At 41.7% G+C, this 21776-nt stretch overlaps 1 protein-coding gene across 3 annotated transcripts in view; it reads left to right on the top strand.

Moving 5' to 3' along the window:
• The first annotated feature begins 3896 nt into the window (after positions 1 to 3896).
• LOC124721137 (nuclear pore complex protein Nup98-Nup96-like) overlaps positions 3897 to 21776 on the top strand; it is a 229336-nt gene continuing 211456 nt past the window's right edge. For 2 of the 3 annotated variants that reach the window (XM_047245955.1, XM_047245953.1), the window contains exon 1: positions 3897 to 4047. The gene's annotated coding sequence lies outside the window, so the exon portion shown is untranslated. Of the gene's footprint in view, positions 4048 to 13842; positions 14035 to 21776 lie in introns of all 3 variants that reach the window. The other variant, XM_047245954.1, reaches the window with a different exon arrangement.

Raw genomic sequence — 21776 nt, 5'->3', positions numbered from 1 at the left:
TCAAATCGTTTCGTACGCATACTCCCAGATATTTTACAGAAGTAATTGCTACCAGTGTTTGTTCCGCTATCATATAATCATACAATAAAGGATCCTTCTTTCTATGTATTCGCAATGCATTACATTTGTCTATCTATGTTAAGGGTCAGTTGCCACTCCCTGCAACAAGTGCCTATCCACTGCAGATCTTCCTGCATTTCGCTACAATTTTCTAATGCTGCAACTTCTCTGTATACTACAGCATCATCTGCGAAAAGCCGCATGGAACTTCCGACACTATCTACTAGGTCATATATATATATATATATATATATATAGTGAAAAGCAATGGTCCCATAACACTCCCCTGTGGCACACCAGAGGTTACCTTTACGTCTGTAGACGTCTCTCCATTGAGAACAACATGCTGTGTTCTGTTTTCTAAAGACTCTTCAATCCAGCCACACAGCTGGTCTGATATTCCGTAGGCTCTTACTTTGTTTATCAGGCGACAGTGCGGAACTGTATCGAACGCCTTCCGGAAGTCAAGGAAAATAGCATCTACCTGCGAGCCTGTATCTAATATTTTCTGGGTCTCATGAACAAATAAAGCGAGTTGGGTCTCACATGATCGCTGTTTCCGGAATCCATGTTGATTCCTACAGAGTAGATTCTGGGTTTCCAAAAACGACATGATACGCGAGCAAAAAACATGTTCTAAAATTCTACAACAGATCGACGTCAGAGATATAGGTCTATAGTTTTGCGCATCTGCTCGACGCCCCTTCTTGAAGACTGGGACTACCTGTGCTCTTTTCCAATCATTTGGAACCTTCCGTTCCTCTAGAGACTTGCAGTACACGGCTATTAGAAGGGGGAAAGTTCTTTTGCGTACTCGGTGTAGAATCGAATTGGTATCCCATCACGTCCAGTGGACTTTCCTCTGTTGAGTGATTCCAGTTGCTTTTCTATTCCTTGGACACTTATTTCGATGTCAGCCAATTTTTCGTTTGTGCGAGGATTTAGAGAAGAAACTGCAGTGCGGTTTTCCTGTGTGAAACAGCTTTGGAAAAAGGTGTTTAGTAGTTCAGCTTTACGCGTGTCATCCTCTGTTTCAATGCCATCATCATCCCGGAGTGTGTGGACATGCTGTTTCGAGCCACTTACTGATTTAACGAAAGACCAGAACTTCCTAGGATTTTCTGTCAAATCCATACATAAAATTTTACTTTCGAATTCGCTGAACGCTTCATGCATAGCCCTCCTTACACTAACTTTGACATCGTTTAGCTTCTGTTTGTGTGATATAAGCACCATATTTGAGCAAGAGCGCCTCGATAATGTGCTTTCATGAAACCTAACTGATTGGTACAGTTTGAGAATGTTGTCTGCAGTACATGAAGTTATCTCTCAATTTTTCCATAGTCAACACTGAGTTGTAAATGAGCATACGTACGTGAATGTGGTTTGCTTGTAGTTCTGTGCACTGTGAGGTGTTAAAGTATAGTGAATAAAATGAAAAAATGAACGATGTTCATAAGATTTTGTACCTCCTAAACGAATGAAAAACGAAAATAAAAGTGAGAGAACGGAAAAGTATACTACTTACAATGCAATATCACAGAGAAAAGGGTGAGTGAAACTCAAATATCTCTATTAAAAATCTCAGTAACTGTACTGATGGAAAAGATACAGACCAAATCAGTACCTCTGCTGGTTTCCAGTGCTTTTGTGTACAGCAATCAGTATTTACCATGTCTAAAATCATGCAGGAAAAAAGGTATGAGATTTTATTCAATTAATGGCAACTTGCAAAAATTATAATTCAATGATAATGTTGTTCACATAAAGACTAATTCACAATGACTGTCATGTCAGGGTGTATTCACGCTATCCACCATATCACTTCACATCGAGTAAATTCAAATCATGTGAACGCAAATCGCATGGCTGTCCTCAACACTTTACAATCTATAACAGATATCAAGATACAACAAAGAATAATAGGAAAGAACGAATAACAAAGACACAGAGCAACAAGTGAAATCAAACATGAGAAGCAAGACCTACAGAAAACATGATGAAATGAAGTGCATATGGAGGAAGAGAACATGGCTGTCCATCAGGAGAAATTGAGCTTGGAGTCACATGATCATGAATGGATGGTGACATCAGCCATCAAAACTTTGTTCTCGAGAATCTGTGATGGTGTTCAGACATGGCGTGACAACGAGTGTTAGTGCCACAATTTGCGGTGTATTGTGGGATGATTTGGCGTGCCACGATGTGATGGCCAGTGTGAACTGGCTTTAACCTTCCCACATATGAAATATGACCCCACATATGTGTTGGTAAATACAGTTTGATACTGTCATAAAAATTTTTGTCATAGAGTGCTGATCGATTCCTGTCAAATAAATTAATTCTTGCGTACCAGAATTTTTCATTTTTATGTTCAATCTGGCAGTCCATCAACATCAGATAATTAAAAGCAATACAAGCACCACTGGACAAGGCATGACTGCAGGCCAGTTCATACTGGCTGTCATGGCACCATCAGTGCACCTCATCGTCATTTCAAGGTGTACTCAGACTATCTGTCATGTCACGATACGTCAGATCAATTGAAGTCACGTAATCTCAACTTGCATGTCTGTCCTGAGTTGTGTTTTCGAGGGAATTCCGGTTTTTGCAAGACGATTTTCAACTGTTTGTAAGTGGGAAGAGCGCACACACAATATGGTAGCTTATGCATGAGGATGCTGGAGTCCACATTTGTACGAAAAAGACATTTATTGGACTCAGATGGTTTGAAGCTTGCATGGATATCTTGTATATTAGAGATGAGAGACAGAAGTGGAAAAGAAAAAAAAAATGTGTGGGTCTGAAAATGTCATTACGTGATACAGAATGGGAATTTCATGCATTATTTACAAGGAGCTCGAGGAATCAGAACTTTATAAGTATTTTAGAAACCCAGAGCACCAGGTTTTTCATTTGTTACGTTAAATAGCAACCAAAATTACTAAAAGGAACACATTGCTACGAGCTGCCATCACACTCTGTGAAAAATTGACTTGTTTAAGGTTTAGTTGTCAGTCTTCTGCAAATATTTGTGCAATAGTTATATCTCCCTCAGTACCTTTCCCTTGAATATTTGTAAGTTTTCTTTACACCTTGTATTTAGCTTTCAATAATTCAAGTGCCGTATTTGTACTGAGTCAGCTAGTGGAACGACGTAAATATTGATCGCTGGTGCTTGCGAAGCTATTTCACACGCAATCCAGAGAGCTGCTTAGCAATAAATAGATTAGATTAGAGTAGATTAATACTTGTTCCATAGATCATGAATACGAAACTTCGTAATGATGTGGAACGTGTCAGGTTAATGAAAGATGTCTGTAAAAGATATTACATTACACAAAATATTGCATGACACTAACGTTTAAGTTGTTGTTTTTTTTATTTAAACAAACAAGTCTAATACAATAGTTGATGCACATTTCGCAAGAGAAGCGTCTTGTTACTGTAGCAGTTTCTGGAGGTTTCAGTCCCTCTCTTTATGAAAGATTCCAAATGACTAACAACGTACAAATAAATTCCACTTACTAATCAATCTGATTCTGCTCACAGTACTTTTATCACTTCAAGTTGTAGCCATATGGCAATCCATTGCACTGGAAAATATTGAATACGATATCGCCATGTTTATAAATACACTCAATAACTGTAGCAGAGGGCAAGTAAATTAATGCCATTGTGTCATAAGGTGAGACTGCTGTCTCACTGCTTCAATTAATCTTTCGCCATTTATTATAAGTTTATAAAGCTTAACAAAATAAATAACAAAAATAACGAACAACAAAGACAGAATAACAATAACTGGCATGTTGACGAAGGAGGGAGTAAGACAAAGTGTTATTCTTGTGCTAGTGTGTAATACATGGAGGCCCAGCTGATTGTAGCAGTGATCTCTGGACACTAACATTGAAGGCTGTATATTTCGAAAGTGTTTGTAACCGGTCGTTTCAAAAATCTGAACTTGTGAATGACAGCTTCTAAGCGAAGGTAAGAATCCCCGTGCTTTTAAAACTGTTTTGCACGTTTTTTGTTAGGTTATGTGATTCAGGTTCCACTTGTGCGACAGTAGCCAGCAGGTGCGCGGGAAGAACGTGTGGATACTACGTAGTTGACTGGTGTAAACAAGTCAACTGCTTGTTCATATTTACCTTTTAGTTATGCAGAATTATTCTTAGTATTGTAATTATGAGTGTGCAGTTGTAAGTACACGGATGCAATCTATATGTTGTTGAGAAGACAAATACTTGTTGGGGTGCGACGGTTACATTTACGTTAGTGGATGCATCGTGCGAGGTAGAAGATATTTGCTTCGTGTTACTGTAGCATTGAAATATTAATACATCTACTTGCATTTTTGACGCAGTTTCTGCATTTCACGTCACAAAAGTGTTTCTACTTTTAACCCAGAGAGAGCTGAAAAATATCTTTAAGTCGCTGGAACTCATGACTTCCGCAACATTGGCTTTACACGCAGTTGCTGATTTTGGTAATAAAAAAAAATACAAAATTGATGTAGTTTTACATACTTACGTTCATTGTCATTTTGCAATCATTGTCTGTGGCAGCACCTCAAATAAAAAGTATCTATTGTACGGAATCGTGCTGGTAGAATAATTTCTGGTGCCCACCTTCGAATTTCACGTTGACGACTGTTAAAACGAAATTGGGCATACGAAGTTACGTAGACGGTTAACATTCCTTAATTTTTTATAGAGAAACTGTATTTTATTTGTAAATCTGGCACTTCTATCGCGGTTTGTGGCGGAAATAATCCCGGTATATGAAAAAAGTAAATAATCAAATAAAATGGAATGAATTGTCTGAGTGTCGTGATATTTCGTGTAATCTGAAGAGGAGTACTTAATAACATGTTACAGTGACGATTTCATATATATATATATATATATATATATATATATATATATATATATAAAAAAATCGTTTAGTTGTAGAAATCGTGCGCCTCTTGGCTTATTTTCTCTGTTGCGAAACCGTTGTTGGGTGGGGGGAAATGGTTCATTTGAAGATAGTGTACGTGTAGCAACGCAATGGAAATACGTATGATATAAATGTAACGATGTGGTTGAGCGAAATGCGCAAGATTCAGTGACAGCATCACGAACTTAACTTGATCCATGAATTGCTGATAATGGATTTTGTGCCCATTCCGATTAGCATTTGTTAGTTGTGGTAGCTGATACTTAATGTGGTAGTTGTCAGCTTTTGCCGTAATTCAATGTTACCTTCGTTGACGGCACACCAGTAGTCAGTCCGGATTTTCGAATTCGTACATGCGTTTGTGTTGTTACTGAATTGGTACATGATAAAATGCCAGTTGTCAGGTGTCTACTTAGTGCAGCAAATGAGTCTTTCCACGAAAATTACTAGGGAAGTCTAGTATTCTTTACGTTAATTTGCATAAATTGATACTTCCACAAGTTAAGTCAGCCGTCGAAATGGCACTGGTAACAGTTGAAATGTCTAGTATACAAACATGCTTCATGCAAGGACATGAGGCATCAGTGAGGATAAACTTGAAATAAACTATTTGCTTGGGTGTCTAATAAGAATTTAAAAAAAAAGTATACACAGATTAATGTAAAATCCAATTGTAAATGTTCAACTAAACTGGCAACTTCATATGATACTCTTATGCAGCTCAACTTGTGTGCAGTTGCTATCAGCTTTGACTGGACATTGAATCTGAACTCCGTTTGTTTTTTCTATGAAGCCCCGTGATGTTTATGGCTTTGTTGTTGTCTTCAGCCCTGAGACTGGTTTGATGCAGCTCTCCATGCTACTCTATCCTGTGCAAGCTGCTTCATCTCCCAGTACGTACTGCAGCCTACATCCTTCTGAATCTGCTTAGTGTATTTATCTCTTGGTCTCCCTCTATGATTTTTACCCTCCACGCTGCCCTCCAATACTATATTGGTGATCCCTTGATGCCTCAGAACATGTCCTACCAACTGGTCTCTTCTTCTAGTCAAGTTGTGCCACAGACTCCTCTTCTCCCCAATCCTATTCAATACCTCCTCATTAGTTATATGATCTATCCATCTAATCTTCAGCATTCGTCTGTAGCACCACATATTGAAAGCTTCTATTCTCTTCTTGTCCAAACTATTTATTGTCCATGTTTTACTTCCATACATGGCTACACTCCATACAAATTCTCTCAAAAACGACTTCCTGGCACTTAAATCTCGATGTTAACAAATTTCTCTTCTTGAGAAACGCTTTCCTTGCCATTGCCAGTCTACATTTTATATCCTCTCTACCTCGACCGTCATCAGTTATTTTGCTCCCAAATAGCAAAACGCCTTCACTACTTTGTGTCTCATTTCCTAATATAATTCCCTCAGCATCACCCGACTTAATTGGACTACTTTCCATTATCCTCGTTTTGCTTTTGTTGATGTTCATCTTATATCCTCCTTTCAAGACAGTGTCCATTCCGTTCAACTGCTCTTCCAAGTCCTTTGCTGTCTCTGACAGAACTAGTGTCATCGGCGAACCTTGAAGTTCTTCTCCATGGATTTTAATACCTACTCCGAACTTTTCTTTTGCTTCCTTTATTGCTAGCTCAGTATACAGATCGAAAAACATCGGGGATAGACTACAACCGTGTCTCACTCCCTTCCCAAGTACTGCCCACTTTCATGTCCCGTGACTCTTATAATTGCCATCTGGTTTCTGTACTAATTGTAAATAGCCTTTCGCTCCCTGTATTTTACCCCTTGTACCTTCAGAATATGAAAGAGAGTATTCCAGTCAACATTGTCAAAAGCTTTCTCTAAGTCTACAAATGCTAGAAATGTAGGTTTGCCTTTTCTTAATCTAGCTTCTAAGATAAGTCGTAGGGTCAGTATTGCCTCACATGTTCCAATATTTCTACGGAATCCAAACTGATCTTTCCCGAGGTCCACTTCTACCAGTTTTTCGATTCGTCTGTAAAGAATTTGCGTTACTATTTTGCAGCCACGACTTATTAAACTGATGGTTCAGTAATTTTCACACCTGTCAACACCTGATTTCTTTGGGATTGGAATTATTATATTCTTCTTGAAGTCTGAGGGTATTTTGCCTGTCTCGTAGATTTTGCTCAGCAGATGGTAGAGTTTTGTCAGGACAGGCTCTCCCAAGGCTGTCAGTAGCTCTAATGGAATGCTGTCTACTCCCGGGGCCATGTTTCAACTTGGGTCTTGTATCATTCCCCCAACATGCAGGACAGATTGGATATTAAAGTGCCAGGTTTTGTGATACAGTGACCTGTGATTGTGTACAGCCAAATCAGAAATTTGAATGTGATACATAACGTATTTTGAAAGTATCAGCCACATCTGAGCGCACATGGTGTGAACACTTAATGCATTGAACTACAAATTGCTGCTTAGGTCTAATACATTCACTTTCACAGTTTGGTGAAAGAATTAGGAACAAAAAGGTCAGGAATGTCATATTGTATGGGAATTTTTAAAATCTGTAAGTCTTTAAAACTGCAACTTATGATAATGGACGGTTAACTTCAGAGGCTGTTGATGGATATCCCATCTTTGTACAGAGAATCTTCTTGTAAAATAGTTTGTATCCAGCACAGCATTTATCCTGTAGTTGAGTCAATTACATAACACGTCGCTCGCACTTCACAGCTGAAAGCTGGCAACAGCACTTGTGGCAAGGGATCATCTTGTGCCAGTGTAACTATAGTTACCACAGGCTGTCAAATGGGGTGTACACAAGCTGAAGTCTTAAGTCAAAGCAGTTACTCATTGTACTGACTTAATGGTTCAAAGAACATTCCTTGAAGTTTGTGTTTGCTTAAAACAGATTTATCAGCTGTTGTGGACCTGGACAACTACAGATGGAGCCAACATTATTCAACAAATTTTGAAGCAGCACAAGTATCAAGATACAGTTTCATGCCCCACAAAATTATTATTTTGTAATATTACTATTTGACAAAAGTTTTGTGAAGATGACCATCCTTTAACTGTTGTGTGGATGTTCAGGAAGCTAATGAAGATGGATTATTTGAGACCTACCACCTGCAAAACACAACTTTTGATTTTGTGCTTTCATACATGTTGCGGCCACACTAGTGTGTGTTTATTGTTAGACCTCATTGTCAACATTTATTATATTTTACTTCCTGTATTCAGATTTTAAGTCCAGACTGTGCAGTTTTTGTTGCTTGCTTTCTTTATTGACTGCCACTCATCTATGATCCCTGCACAAGGGTGTTTGGTGTGTTTCAACACAAACTTGGGTATGGGATGTATGTGCAATGTGCTTTTGGCTGGCTGGTTTTTTTGCTATACCTGCAGGATGTTGGTGTGCATATCTTCCCAGCACTGGGCAGCATATGACGTTCATTAAATGTTAGGTGCTAACATTTGTTTCTGTGTGATCAAGTACAATCTGGAAGACGTGCACAAAAAATGTTAAAATATCCTAATAGATGGATTGGTGGAGAAATTATTTTTATTGGCCTCCACATAAACTGATTAATGTTCTTTGGACATTTTGATGAGGTATACTTAAAAATATTTTTTTCCTTGGTAGTGTAAGACTAATGTAAGAACTTCATTACGTAGTATTGTAACATTCAGGTGCAGGCACCCTGTACTCCTACAATAGAGATGAAAGAGTAAGGTGAAAATTTCTTGATCTGGCCCAGAGATGGAATTTATATGAAAGAAATTATTGTTGTTGAACAATAACATAAACCATAACTTGAGTGGCAGAGTAGTTGTTGAATATTTTCTTATGGTACTGTGTGGTTAATTCTGATGGAGGATAAAGGGGTACCCCTATACTGAACAATTTTTTGGGAAGTTAGCAACACTACTGCTGTGAATTGCTTACTATATTAACCTGTGTACTTCATGAAGCACAGCTGCTTCCAGGTTTTGGCTTATTATTAGAGGACTCTCATTTCAGACTTCAGTAAAAGGTTTATAGGAGATTTGTTCCTTAGTTTTAACTTGTTAACAAATTTGCAGTTGAATTATCAAGTCACGTTTCTGCTCGACTATACAGAGGTAAGATGTCCAAAAATAGCAGTTATGGAAGAAAAAATGCACAGTATATTGGAAGATGTGTGATGAAAGGTATGTGAATAGCTGACATCATAGGCATTTCATAAGAAATTTTAGTATGTCATATGGCAAAAATTACTAGGGAAGTGTTGTGCAAGATAGTTGTCATACTTGATTTCTTACCTAATCAGATTTGAATGGATTTGAGCTATATTTTTACAATTTTAAATAGAATTTAACTGATTTTGTCTGTCACTGTGCATGAGACTTAGATCCAGCATTCAATACCAGAAATAAGATGCCAAGAAATTGTTTGAAAGGTGATGGTTTCACCTCAAAGGAAGGTGGATTTCTTCTGCTGGAAAGGCTGTAATAAGTATTTCCTTGGTTGCAGAATGGATTGTACTTAACAACCTACAAAAGACAGGACAATAATTTGTGAATACAATGCAATCCTCCCATTCTTTAACTATTATGTTTCTCCAGAAGTCCCTGACTACAGAAGTTTCATCAAGGCTTAGTGCCTAAACAAGATGCTGTGGGGTGTGAAGTAAAACATTGTGTACACGCAGGTGTGTGTGTGTGTGTGTGTGTGTGTGTGTGTGTGTGTGTGTGTGTGTGTGTGTGTGTTCTTAACAATTAAATTACATTGTTGTAATTCAGTCACCAGTAAGTGGTGAAACTGTGTAACAATGCAATTTTTCTTTAAAACAATTGGGTGACCTAATTTTCTTCTTTGGATTGTTGGCATAAAACAATTGCGAAATAAACGTTTCATCTTTAAGTAATGCAAGGAATGAAATTTTCTAGTTTCCAAGTTAAAAGGATGTTCAGTAACTCTATACACAGCCAGTGGTCATACTATTTAAACCACATATTAGAAGTGGAGTAGGTAGTGTTAATTTACATTGATTCGAATGCTTGCTTGTTCTTCCACTTCCTGATAATGAAGAAAGGAAGATTAATTTCTAATCCATTCTGGTACACCAAAGAAACAATGGAGGAAAATACTTGCAGACATTGTGATTTGACTTGAACTTCATTGCTATTAGTTACTGTAGTGTTAAACCAGAAATGCTTCTGTAGATAAATAATATTCAGTCACCTGCAGTGTCCAGAATGTTGACTGGAAAAATCTGTGGCATTTTGTAGAGATTATTTCATATAAGAGCATTTAATTTCTTGCAGATTGAGTTTTACACATTCCTGTATCCTCTAGGTGCAGAAAGTGCTTTATATGCCAGTAATGAAACCATAACCTTTACAAACTTCACAGTATGAAGTAACTTGTTAGGTATCCTGCAGGTAATGGCCTTCCTAACACACTGTAAAAATAATATTGCAAAGATTAGCAAATGTTACTTCGGATATGTTCACATTTACATCAAGAGTAATTATTGCAGTGATTATGTTGGCGGTAATGGTTAGAAAAATTAAAGGAATTTAAAGTTCTGATGGACATGAAGGGAAAGAGCAGCTTTAAAATTTAAGACTTGATGCTGTAGATATTGTGTACAAACCCCATCATTTTTAAGTATTGTAATCATTACACAATAAATGACAAAATGAATGTTGAGGATGATTTGTGCCACACAGTAAGATTAGGGGAGTGGATTGATATATTTGTAGGACTGAGTTCATTGTGCTAAAACAATCTTTATTAAGTTCCTGAATTTCAAATTGTGCAAGCAGTTCAACTTCGGGTGTTCAGAATCTGAGAAGAAATTTGACTGTCCATTGTCTTCAGAGTGAATGCTGTACCAGACACCAGAACTTGACCAGCCCAGTGTTGATAATCAGCAATGTTGCGAATGTCAGAATTCCTGAAGATGAAAGACAAACTGAAGGCACAAATGATTTTGTACTAGGACAGATCTGAGTAACTAATTTTAACTATTAAATGTTCTCACATCCTCACTTCAACACAACTGGCTGACAATTTTATATTCCAAACACACTATAAAACATGCAGTTGACCAACAATTTGGTGGTGGGAGAGAGAGAGAGTGTGTGTGTGTGTGTGTGTGTGTGTGTGTGTGTGTGTGTGCTGCTGACAAAGGCCTTAATGGCCAAAAGCTAGAATTGTGTGAATCTTTTTTGTTGTGCCTATCGCGACTCAGCGTCTCTGCTATATGGTGAGTAGCAACTTTCCTTCTCTGGTAGTGTTACATTCCATCCTGGATTTTCCATTGTTTGACCATCAAAAATCCATTCACTGATCACAATTACGCTATTCAAGAAAATAAAATTGTGGCATCAATCCGTATTAAATGTCTCAACAGACAGTGCAATTAGTTATTATAGCACAGTTTGTAATTAATATCCGCATGATCATTGTATGCATTCTCACACAAACACAACCATCTAGCGATACTGGTTAACACACTGGTTAGTCACCCCAAGTTAAAATCCAGAAGCAACATCTATAACAAAGTTGCAGATATTACCCCATGTCCAGTTAGCACAAATTGCTACTATGAATTAGTAAAAAACACTAGGAGCCACTCACTAAGCTACACCTAAGCTGATTCTTTACCCATTGTGCTCATTCAGTGTTCATCAACTTCAGTGATGATAGCATTACAATTAAGGCAGTAGCCATTTGTCATATGATACTGCTTACATGTATTGGACAATAACCCTCTTAACCTATCATGGCACTAGGCATAGCTAATAAAAGTTCTCAGGGATATAGCCCCTCTATAACCACACATTTCAGTCTGGTCAGTACTTAGAATATAATCAGAGCAGCTCTTGCTGAAGGATTTTGTAGTTAACAGCACAAGAAACTGTGACCAAAGCAGTGAACAGGGCTAATGAACACAAATTGCTCCTTACAGTCTGTCAGATCGGTTGATAAGTTCGTAGCATTTTTCACAAGTGTAGTAAACACAACAGATATAAATATGACTTCAGTCGTCAACAATACATTATCCCTCAGAATTTACAACAGTGTGCAAACACTGAGTAACTTTACGATTCTGCAGTTGTAAAAATCGCATATTAGTACGGCAAAGCACTTGTCAAGCCATGTTTGGAGCACATTTTCATCCGGAAAGTTAGTTCCTTGAAGATTGTTTCATAGAGTGTAGAATAGGTGAAAATCTGTGGACACAAGATTAGGTGAATAAGGTGGGTGTGGAATGACTTTGCAACCGAACTCCTGTCCGATGTTTTTTGTCAGTCTAGCAGAATGCGGGCAGGTGTTATCCTTGCATCACTTCACAAAATCTTCCCAGTCATTCTTGGAGTACATCTGCAGGAAGTATCAGTTGTTGATAGTAAATGTCAGCAGTGGTAGCTACACCTTGGGGAAGCAGTTTGTAGTACACCACACCATTGCAGTTCCACCAGATGCGTAACATCTTTTGTGGTTGCACACAGGTCTTTGTATGAGAAGTTGCTGCTTTGTTTGGGCTCAACCATTCCTTTCTTTTCCTTATGTTAGCATAAAGACACCATTTTTCATCACCGGTAGTGACAAAAGAATAGGAATGGTTGGTGCTGTTTGTGAACCAGTTGAGGATGAACAAGTAGAGATGCACGTATGTCCCCCCTCTGATTTTTGTGATTTTGGCTTAGAACATGAGGTACCCATACATCCAATTTTTGAACCTTCCCCATTGCATGCAAATGTCGCCCGATGGTGAAGTGATCACAGTTCATTACATATGCTAGTTAAGTACACTGAAGTGGATTGTTGTGGATTAGTGCATTTAAATGATCTTCATCGAACCTCGAAGCTTTTCCTCAACATTGAGTCACCCGTGTCAAAATGATCCTCCATAAATGAGGAAACCATTTTCTTTCCATGCTGTGTCTAATGACATTATACCCATACACAGCATAAATTTTGTGGCTGCCTCTGCTGCTGTCACACCTCTGAACGTGGAGGAATATGTCGGAAACATTAAAGTTTCTCCACTTGGCACTCCATTTTGTAGTGTCCACAGGGCCACACACTATCACCAAATGACAATATGGAAACTCAGACAGAAACTGCGAACAGCATAAAAAATGACAATTGGTAATTGAACCGATAGCAGCAGGAATACCTACATGCAAAACAAAAATGCTACGAATTTGTGCGCTAATATATCTCCAATACTTAAGATGCCAGAAATTCCAATATGCAGATGACGTTGCAACTTCATTGAAGACCTTTGAGAGTGTGAACACCACCTTACAAACAGCCACACTAAACTCTCTGAATATTTTCAGACATTGTGTGTTAGGTCTAATGTTGCTAAAACAGAAATGTCTTTTCCACCTATAAATAAATAATCATCTAAAAATCAGAAAAGATGCACAGTTTAGTGCTCTTGGTATAGTCAAGCAAAACCATAAGGCAAAATACCTTGGTGTCACAGAACACTGACGTATCATAAACACCTTGCCATTGTAGCTAAGAAGGTACAAACGAGAGTGAACCTGGTAAGGAAGCTGGCATGTAGCACATGGGGAGGGAATAAGTCAGATCTCTGTGGAGCATCCCTTGCGGTGGTATATTCTGCAGCAGTTTGGCTGTGCAGTGCTCATGTGAAGAAAGTTGATGTACATTTGAATGCAGCTATGAGAACCGTTAGTGGCACAGTCAGATCTACATCTACATGCTAGGTGCCAATACTATCAAACATCTGTCCAGCTTGTCTTTGTCAAAAGGTGGGACTCCAAAACTTTGCCAACAAGTTCCGATGAATGAATCAATTACTCTACATGAAGATTTACTCTATTTGCCTAGGAAGCACCTCAGGTCCAGAAGACCAGCATATGGAGTCCACATGCTCTCCACTGGGTTCAAGCATGATGCTGAATGGAAACGTCCCTGGCAAGCCACTGAAACCCAGAACCATGAATTTATTAACTCAACTGTTAAATTTCAAGGCTTCCATCATCCTAGAGTGTTGGGAGTGCAGATAACGGACTGAAAAAGGTATGTGCAAATACAATGTGCACCATTGGGGCTTTAGCAGTGACATTACATGTGACTGTGGTGACATTCAGTGATCCACATTGAGTGTCCTAACAGATGTTTCCATGGTGGCATCGAGTCTACATGAACCATCCAACAACACACCCAAGTAGACTGTGTGTTGAGATACACGTGTGTAGCCTGGGAAGTTTAATTATTATATTGTGTAAATAGTTGCACATCTGTTTACTACTACTACTACTACTACTACTACTACTACTACTACTTTTTGTGTTACTACCACTACTGATAATAATAATAATATGCCAAAACACATAATGACAGTACTTAAGCTAGACACTGAACCACAGTACCAACAAAAAAGTGCAATCAAAACACTGCTAACAAAATTTAAAAACTTCATACAATACAGCCAGCTAAAACTCATTGTTCAATTGGATATGGCTTTCATAAACAGCATGTCCTCAGACAATCCAGACGGGGATACAGGTGTCAGTTTAAACACCATTCATGCAGCCAGTGTTAATTATGACAACTTAGTTTCCTCAAGAATTAATTCAGTTGATTGTTTGTAGATAATAGTAGACAGTATATCTATGATAAACCCCTTCATCAAAGAGTGAGTTTCCAATTTTTAAAAATCCGAACTACTAAACTTGTAAGCGGAGTATATTATGTTGGGATCACTGATTTACTTCAAACTTTGTACCCCTTAAGTATGTCATTAAACAACATTCAAGTAGTAATGCGTACTACAGTGGCAATTCTGAGAAAATCGCAAAAGATCTACGCGTCTATTATGGAACTGATGTCTGTGAGTAGGTGCCGGACGTTTGGTTTATGGTGGTCAAGTGATTAGTGTTCGCTTTGCAAGACGGTCGTGGACGAAACGACAGTTAAGTCGTGCCAACACTGTCATTTTAATCTATACTCTTTTTTTTCATCACTGGTCACATTGACATTTGAGAGGTAATGTAGTGAAAAAACCCACGCGTATTTTCGTGAGATTGTACTGAATTTTATACGTTATTTGACTGTTTACTATTTTTAATTAAATTTTCAAGGACGAGGGACAAGCTTGGAAAGCGCAGGTCAAACCTCGATAAACAATCATGCGAATGACATTATTGATTAATACACTAACGATGTCAGACCACAAGAACAGTGTACAGTTCATATTCCGAAGCGCGAACGCTAATCATTTGACCACCATGAATTCCAGCGTCTAGCGCCTACTCACAGGTACTTCAGATAATACACGCGTAAAAATTCTCTCACAATTTTCTCTAAGTTGCCTGAGTAGTACACCTTATTACTTGCATGTTACGTTCTTTGTACACCTCCTAAAAGTGTACAAAGTTTGAATTAAATGTGCGATCCCAACGTTGTCGCCTCCCCTTGTTAGTCATGGAAATGGTTATTCATGAACATGCATAAAATTTCCCTCACTAATGATTTTTTCCTTTGTTCCCTCCTCCCCCCCCCCCTCAAGTAAATTCTTGATTTTTCATGCCATCTTATTGTACAAATTATTGCACAAATACGACGTAAAAAATCACGACCTTTCACCCTACACTTTGGAAGAGCAGCATTCATTACTCTGCGAAAGCCAGTACCCTCGACAAAATTAAAAGATCGGTTCTAGAGGGCAATCATTTCAGCAGTTCACAATGCATTTGTTGAGACTTGAGGTGTGAGGAATCCCAATAATCATTTACTTGCAAACTTTGTTGCAGTGAGTTGTTTCTTTAGCATCTTTGACCGAGTAAAAGAAACGTACAGCGACGACACAATAGAAATAGTAAAATAACCCAAGAAATTAAATATGTAAAAGTAATACAAAAATAAGATACCAGAATAAGTAGAGCGCATCAATAATTGCAAGCGTGCCCAGCTAAAACAATTGTAAAACAAACGTTTCTGAACCAATTTGTAAATCACACTGCAGTTTTACAGTATTGTGTTAAGTTATAGGCACGAAATTTAATAAATACACTACGTGGAAATCGCACAAAAGGGTAAAAACTGAATTTGTTGCTGTTTAGACCATCAGCCCAGAGCTGGGGTTTGACTGCAGACAGTTATGGGAAGTACTCCTGAACATGTTTTCTGAAAATTATCTTGAGCAACTACCTCGGCACCTACGCGCAATGGAAATATCTCAGACCTAGCAGCTACGAATGGGCCGGAGCTTACCGACTACGTCAGCTTAGAAACTGGAATTAGCGATCATGTCATTATAGCAACTACGATTACGAAAGTTCATAAATCAGTAAAGAAGGCTAGACGGGAGTTACTACTAGATAGAGCAGATAAGCAGTTATTAACATCTCATTTAGACAGTGAACTGGCATTACTTAGTTCCAGTAAGAGGGGTGTATGGGAATTATTGGCAAAGTTGAAGCAGATTGTATATCCTGGTCTCGAGAGTTACGTGCCTAGTAAGTTGGTAAAGGATGTAAAAGGCCCCCATGGTTTAATAACGAAATTCGGGGGATGCTGAGAAAGCAGAGGTTGTTGCTCTCTCGGTTCGAAACGGAACGCATATATGACAAGCGAAGGTTAGCAGAGATTCGTGCGTCTGTGAAAAGATCTATGTGCGAAACCTAAAACTACCACAGTCACACCTTAGAAAAATATCTGGCGGAGAACCCGAGAAAATTCTGGTTGTATTTAAAATCGCTAATCGTGTCTTACGCTTGCATTCAGTCCCTTATTGACCAGTCTGGTGTGGCAGTTGAAGATAGCAAAACGAAAACCGAAGTTTTAAATTTCACGTTCAAGGAATCGTTCACACAGGAGAATCGTACGAACATACCGTCATTTGACCAGTAGACTGACTTTCGTATGGACGATGTAGTAATAAGCATACCTGGCGTAGAGAAACAACTGAAAGAATTGAAAGCAGATACATCACCTAGTCCAGATGGAATCCCAGATCGATTTTACAAAGCCTGTAAGGCACTAGACCCTTACCTAGCTTGGGTTTATCGTGACTCTCTCCCAGCACGAAGTCCCAAGCGACAAGAAAAAAAGCGCAGGTAACACCAGTGTATAAGAAGGGTAAAAGAACGGACCCGCAAAATTACAGACCAATACCCCTGACTTCTGTTTGCTGCAGAAGGCTTGAAAATATTCTCAGTTCGAATATAATAAACTTTCTTCAGACTAAGAAGCTTATGTCCACGAGTCAGTATGGAATTAGAAAGCATCGCTCGTGCAAAACTCAGGCTGCCCTTTTTTTCACAATATACTGCGAACTATGGATGAAGGGTAACAGGCAGTCAATATTTATAGATTTCTGGAAAAGCATTTGAGATGTTGCCTCACTGCAGGCTGTTAAAGAAGGTACGAACATATGGAATAAGTTCACAGATATGTGGGTGGCTCCGAAGACTTCTTAAATAATAGAACTCATTATGTTGTCCTCGATCGCTAGCTTGCCTTTGTAGCATTGTTCCCTTACGTGTTGCGTGTCTATCCTCTTCTTCCCCTCCTATGAGGAATATGACTGAGATGTTTTTGGAAATGCGTTCTGCGTTTTCAGTAGCCAATATTAGAACAGATTGTCCATTATTTCTTGTTCCTGTTTCCTTTCTTAAGTTTCCCTTCTCCTATCCTTCTTCCGCTTCGGAATTTGACTCCCCCTCTCTCCCCCCTCTCTCCCCCCTCTCTCCCTCCTCTCTCCCCCCTCTCTCCCCCCTCTCTCCCCCCTCTCCCCCCCCCTCTCCCCCCCCCTCTCCCCCCCTCTCTCCCCCCCTCTCTCCCCCCCTCTCTCCCCCCTCTCTCCCCCCTCTCTCCCCCCTCTCTCCCCCCCTCTCTCCCCCCCTCTCTCCCCCCCTCTCTCCCCCCCTCTCTCCCCCCCTCTCTCCCCCCTCTCTCCCCCCCTCTCTCCCCCCCTCTCTCCCCCCCTCTCTCCCCCCCTCTCTCCCCCCCTCTCTCCCCCCCTCTCTCCCCCCCTCTCTCCCCCCCTCTCTCCCCCCCTCTCTCCCCCCCTCTCTCCCCCCTCTCTCCCCCCCTCTCTCCCCCCCTCTCTCCCCCCCTCTCTCCCCCCCTCTCTCCCCCCCTCTCTCCCCCCTCTCTCCCCCCCTCTCTCCCCCCCTCTCTCCCCCCCTCTCTCCCCCCCCTCTCCCCCCTCTCTCCCCCCCTCTCTCCCCCCCTCTCTCCCCCCCTCTCTCCCCTCCCTCTCCCCCTCCCTCTCTCCCCCCTCTCTCCCCCCTCTCTCCCCCCTCTCTCCCCCCTCTCTCTCTCCCCCCTCTCTCTCTCCCCCCTCTCTCTCTCCCCCCTCTCTCTCTCCCCCCCTCTCTCTCCCCCCTCTCTCTCCCCCCTCTCTCCCCCCCTCTCTCCCCCCCTCTCTCCCCCCCTCTCTCCCCCCCTCTCTCCCCCCCTCTCTCCCCCCCTCTCTCCCCCCCTCTCTCCCCCCCTCTCTCCCCCCCTCTCTCCCCCCCTCTCTCCCCCCCTCTCTCCCCCCTCTCTCCCCCCTCTCTCCCCCCCTCTCTCCCCCCCTCTCTCCCCCCCTCTCTCCCCCCCTCTCTCCCCCCCTCTCTCCCCCCCTCTCTCCCCCCTCTCTCCCCCCTCTCTCCCCCCTCTCTCCCCCCCTCTCTCCCCCCCTCTCTCCCCCCCCTGAAGACTAACCCACACGTGTGACGCGTGACAGGTCACTGGCTAACGCGTAATTCCCACCAGCCCTGGGTCGACGGGTAGGTTTTGCACGTACCCCCGGTACAGGCCAGGCCCAGGGAGGGGTAATTGCCTGAGCTGCTACCTTCCAAAATTGCCGATTGGTCCGTCTGTCAAGTGTTTGGGAGGTGTGAACAATCACATAAGGCAGGCGCACCCCTCACTGAAGGGGTGAGGGGGGGGGGGCAGTTGGAAGGAGCGCGCCATCGGAAACGCGGGCAATCGCGGGAGATTTTCTCGCAATGAGCCAATCTTTCTCGTCAGTCAACGTCCACAAAATGTAAAGGGACAGAGTCTAATGATTTAAAGACCCTCCCAGATGCACCACGGTTCCACATGATTTCGCGTACTGATGACGATCGGTTATTTGCTATGGTGAATCCGTTTATTATTTAGAAAGCTGTCGATGCAATTGCTGGTCTTGTGAAACCCTGATTTCATTTACCCATTGACACTTTGCTTTTGGATACTACTTCAGATTCTCAAACACAACAACTGCTTGCGGCTTCGCTCCTCCGTTACTGCCCATCGAATTCTTCCTGTGGTGTTTTTAAATACTAGGCTGTTCGATGGTCTGACTGAGGCAGAAATACAAACGTACCTATCTGATGAGGGTGTCGCTGTAGTCTGTTGGGTGATTAGATGCATCCTTAGTGCCTACACACATTGTCCTTCTCACTTTTGATAGACTGGTGCTTCCATCAAAGATCAAAGCAGGCTATGGAGTTATCACAGTCCAGCCATACATTCCAAACCCAATGTGCTGCCACCAGTATCATTGTTACAACCACACTTGAGTGTCCTGTCGACCTCTAGCCAACCGCTGTATTAATTGCAATGACGACGATGCCACCTCCTCCCGAGATTGTCCCATGTATCTCGATGAGCGGATCGTCCAGATCTGGGTGAAGGAAAAAGTGAATTACCCGGTTACTCGCAAGTTGTTGGCTAGTTGGAAACCTTGTGTTTTACCATCCGGCACTTAAAAGTGCTGTTCATGCTACATCTCGCTTTCGAAGAGAAGGCCATGCAGACATCTGACCTCAAATTCAACACAGCGATTGTAAAATCACCCAGTGTCACGGTAGCTTCACCGTCTCCACCTCCAGCTTGCAACAAGCCACCAGACGTTCGCCTCATGATGCGAAGTCATCTGCTACACAACCGGCAGGCCGGAAAGAAGAGAAGGAATACTTCTACAAAGATTATTTGCATCCCTCCTGCCAACAAATACCTGTGTCTTCCTCTGCCAACCGGAAAAGCTCCAAGATATCAATCAAACGGTATTCTCCTTTGCCATTCGGATATCCTCTTTGATGATGTCGCCACATGATATCCTCTACCGGCCGACCTCTGTGTCGACGGTGTGCACTGCCAACCATTTTTCCGCCCTGGACTCCACAGACTGACAGAAGGAGAATGCTAACACCTCTGTAGATATCATGGATCAGGATCTTCCAGCTTCTACACTCAGTAGGCTGATATTCTGCAGCTGCCGAGGTGACGGCCCTTTATTTTTCCCCCTCCTCCACTTCCTTCGTCATGGGTCTCCATCAATGGAATGAAGAGGACTTACAGCTACTCTTGGAATCGCAGCGCCTGCTTGTTTGCTGCCTCCAAGAAACAAAATTGCGTCCTTACGACTGCTTAGAGCTGTGGCATTAAATCTCATGGGCGAGTCATGGTGCTCATCCGGGATGATGTTCGTAGTCAACCCATCTCACTGACTACCCAGCTTAAAGTTGTTGCAGTCAGCATTTTCCTTTCTCACTTGACCTTTCTCCTTTGTACTGTTTACATCTGTCTTTCGGTCTCACCAGGGCATACTTTCTCCAGGCTATTGAGCAACTCCCTCACCCCCTTCTGCTACTCAGTGATTTTAATGTGCATCATCCCCTTTGCGGTTCTCCCAGAAGGTGAAAGGTGCCCTCTTGGCTGAACTTCTCGATCAACTTAACCTCCTCTGCCATAACACGGGAGCACCACATTCCTTTCAGACTCCACGCACACATTTTCCCATTTGGATCTCTTCTGCACTGCCCAGCTTGCCCATCGTCTTTCTGGTCTGTTCTGACACATACTCGAACGACTTTTTCCCGTGTGCTATCCGTTTTCTGAATCCTACCCCACCTATATTGCACACCTAAATGGCAGCCTTCTAAGGCCGACTGGAGGCTTCACTCCTCCCTGGCGACCTTCGACAAACATTTCCCCAGTTGTGATGACCAGGTAGAATATCTTAAAAACGTTATCCTTACCGCTGCAGAACGTTCCATTCCTCGCTCTTTGTCTTTATCTCGCAGTGTCTTGGTCCGTTGGTGGACTGAAGCGTACCGCAACACAATTCACTCGCGGAGACGTGCTCTCCACATTTTTAACAGTCATCCTGCAATGGCAAACTGCATTCACTATAAACAGTTGCGTGTGCAGTGTCGTCGCGTTCTGCAGGATAAATAAACAGTTCCACTCCCTCTTCCATCATGTGGGCCAACCTCCAACGGCTTTCTGGGACCAAGGTTCATTTCCCAATTTCCAGCCTGATAGTAGCAGGCGATGTCATAGTGGACCTTATTGCTGTCTCAAACACCTTGGTCCGCTATTTTGCGGGGATTTCGAGCGCCACCCACTATCACTTCGCCTTCATCTATCGGAAACAAGTGGAGGTGGCTCAGGCGATACCCTTCTCTTCTCGGAATCGTTACTGCTACAGCGCCGCCTTTACTATGAGGGGGCTAGGTCTTACTCTCATTACATCCCGATCCTCCGCCTAAGGGCCGGACGACATTCACATTCAGATGTTGCAGAAGCTGTCTCTTGCGAACAAGCACTTTCTGCTTAACACGCACAACCGCATCTGGGCAGAGGGCACGTTTGCCACTCACTGGCCTGAAGCATCTGTCATAGCCATACCCAAGCCCAGTAAGGACAAACACCTTCCTTCTAGTTACCTCACCGTGTTTGCAAGTTGATGGAACGTATGATTGATGCCCGGCAGGTAAGGTGACTAGAATCTAGCAATTTACTAACCTCTGCGCAATGTGGATTTCCAGCGCGCCGTTTTG

This window comes from Schistocerca piceifrons, chromosome X (assembly GCF_021461385.2).
Source record: "Schistocerca piceifrons isolate TAMUIC-IGC-003096 chromosome X, iqSchPice1.1, whole genome shotgun sequence".
NCBI lineage: Eukaryota > Metazoa > Arthropoda > Insecta > Orthoptera > Acrididae > Schistocerca > Schistocerca piceifrons.
The sequence above is the reverse complement of the archived record's forward strand: the minus strand, read 5'-3'. Positions and strand labels throughout refer to the sequence as shown.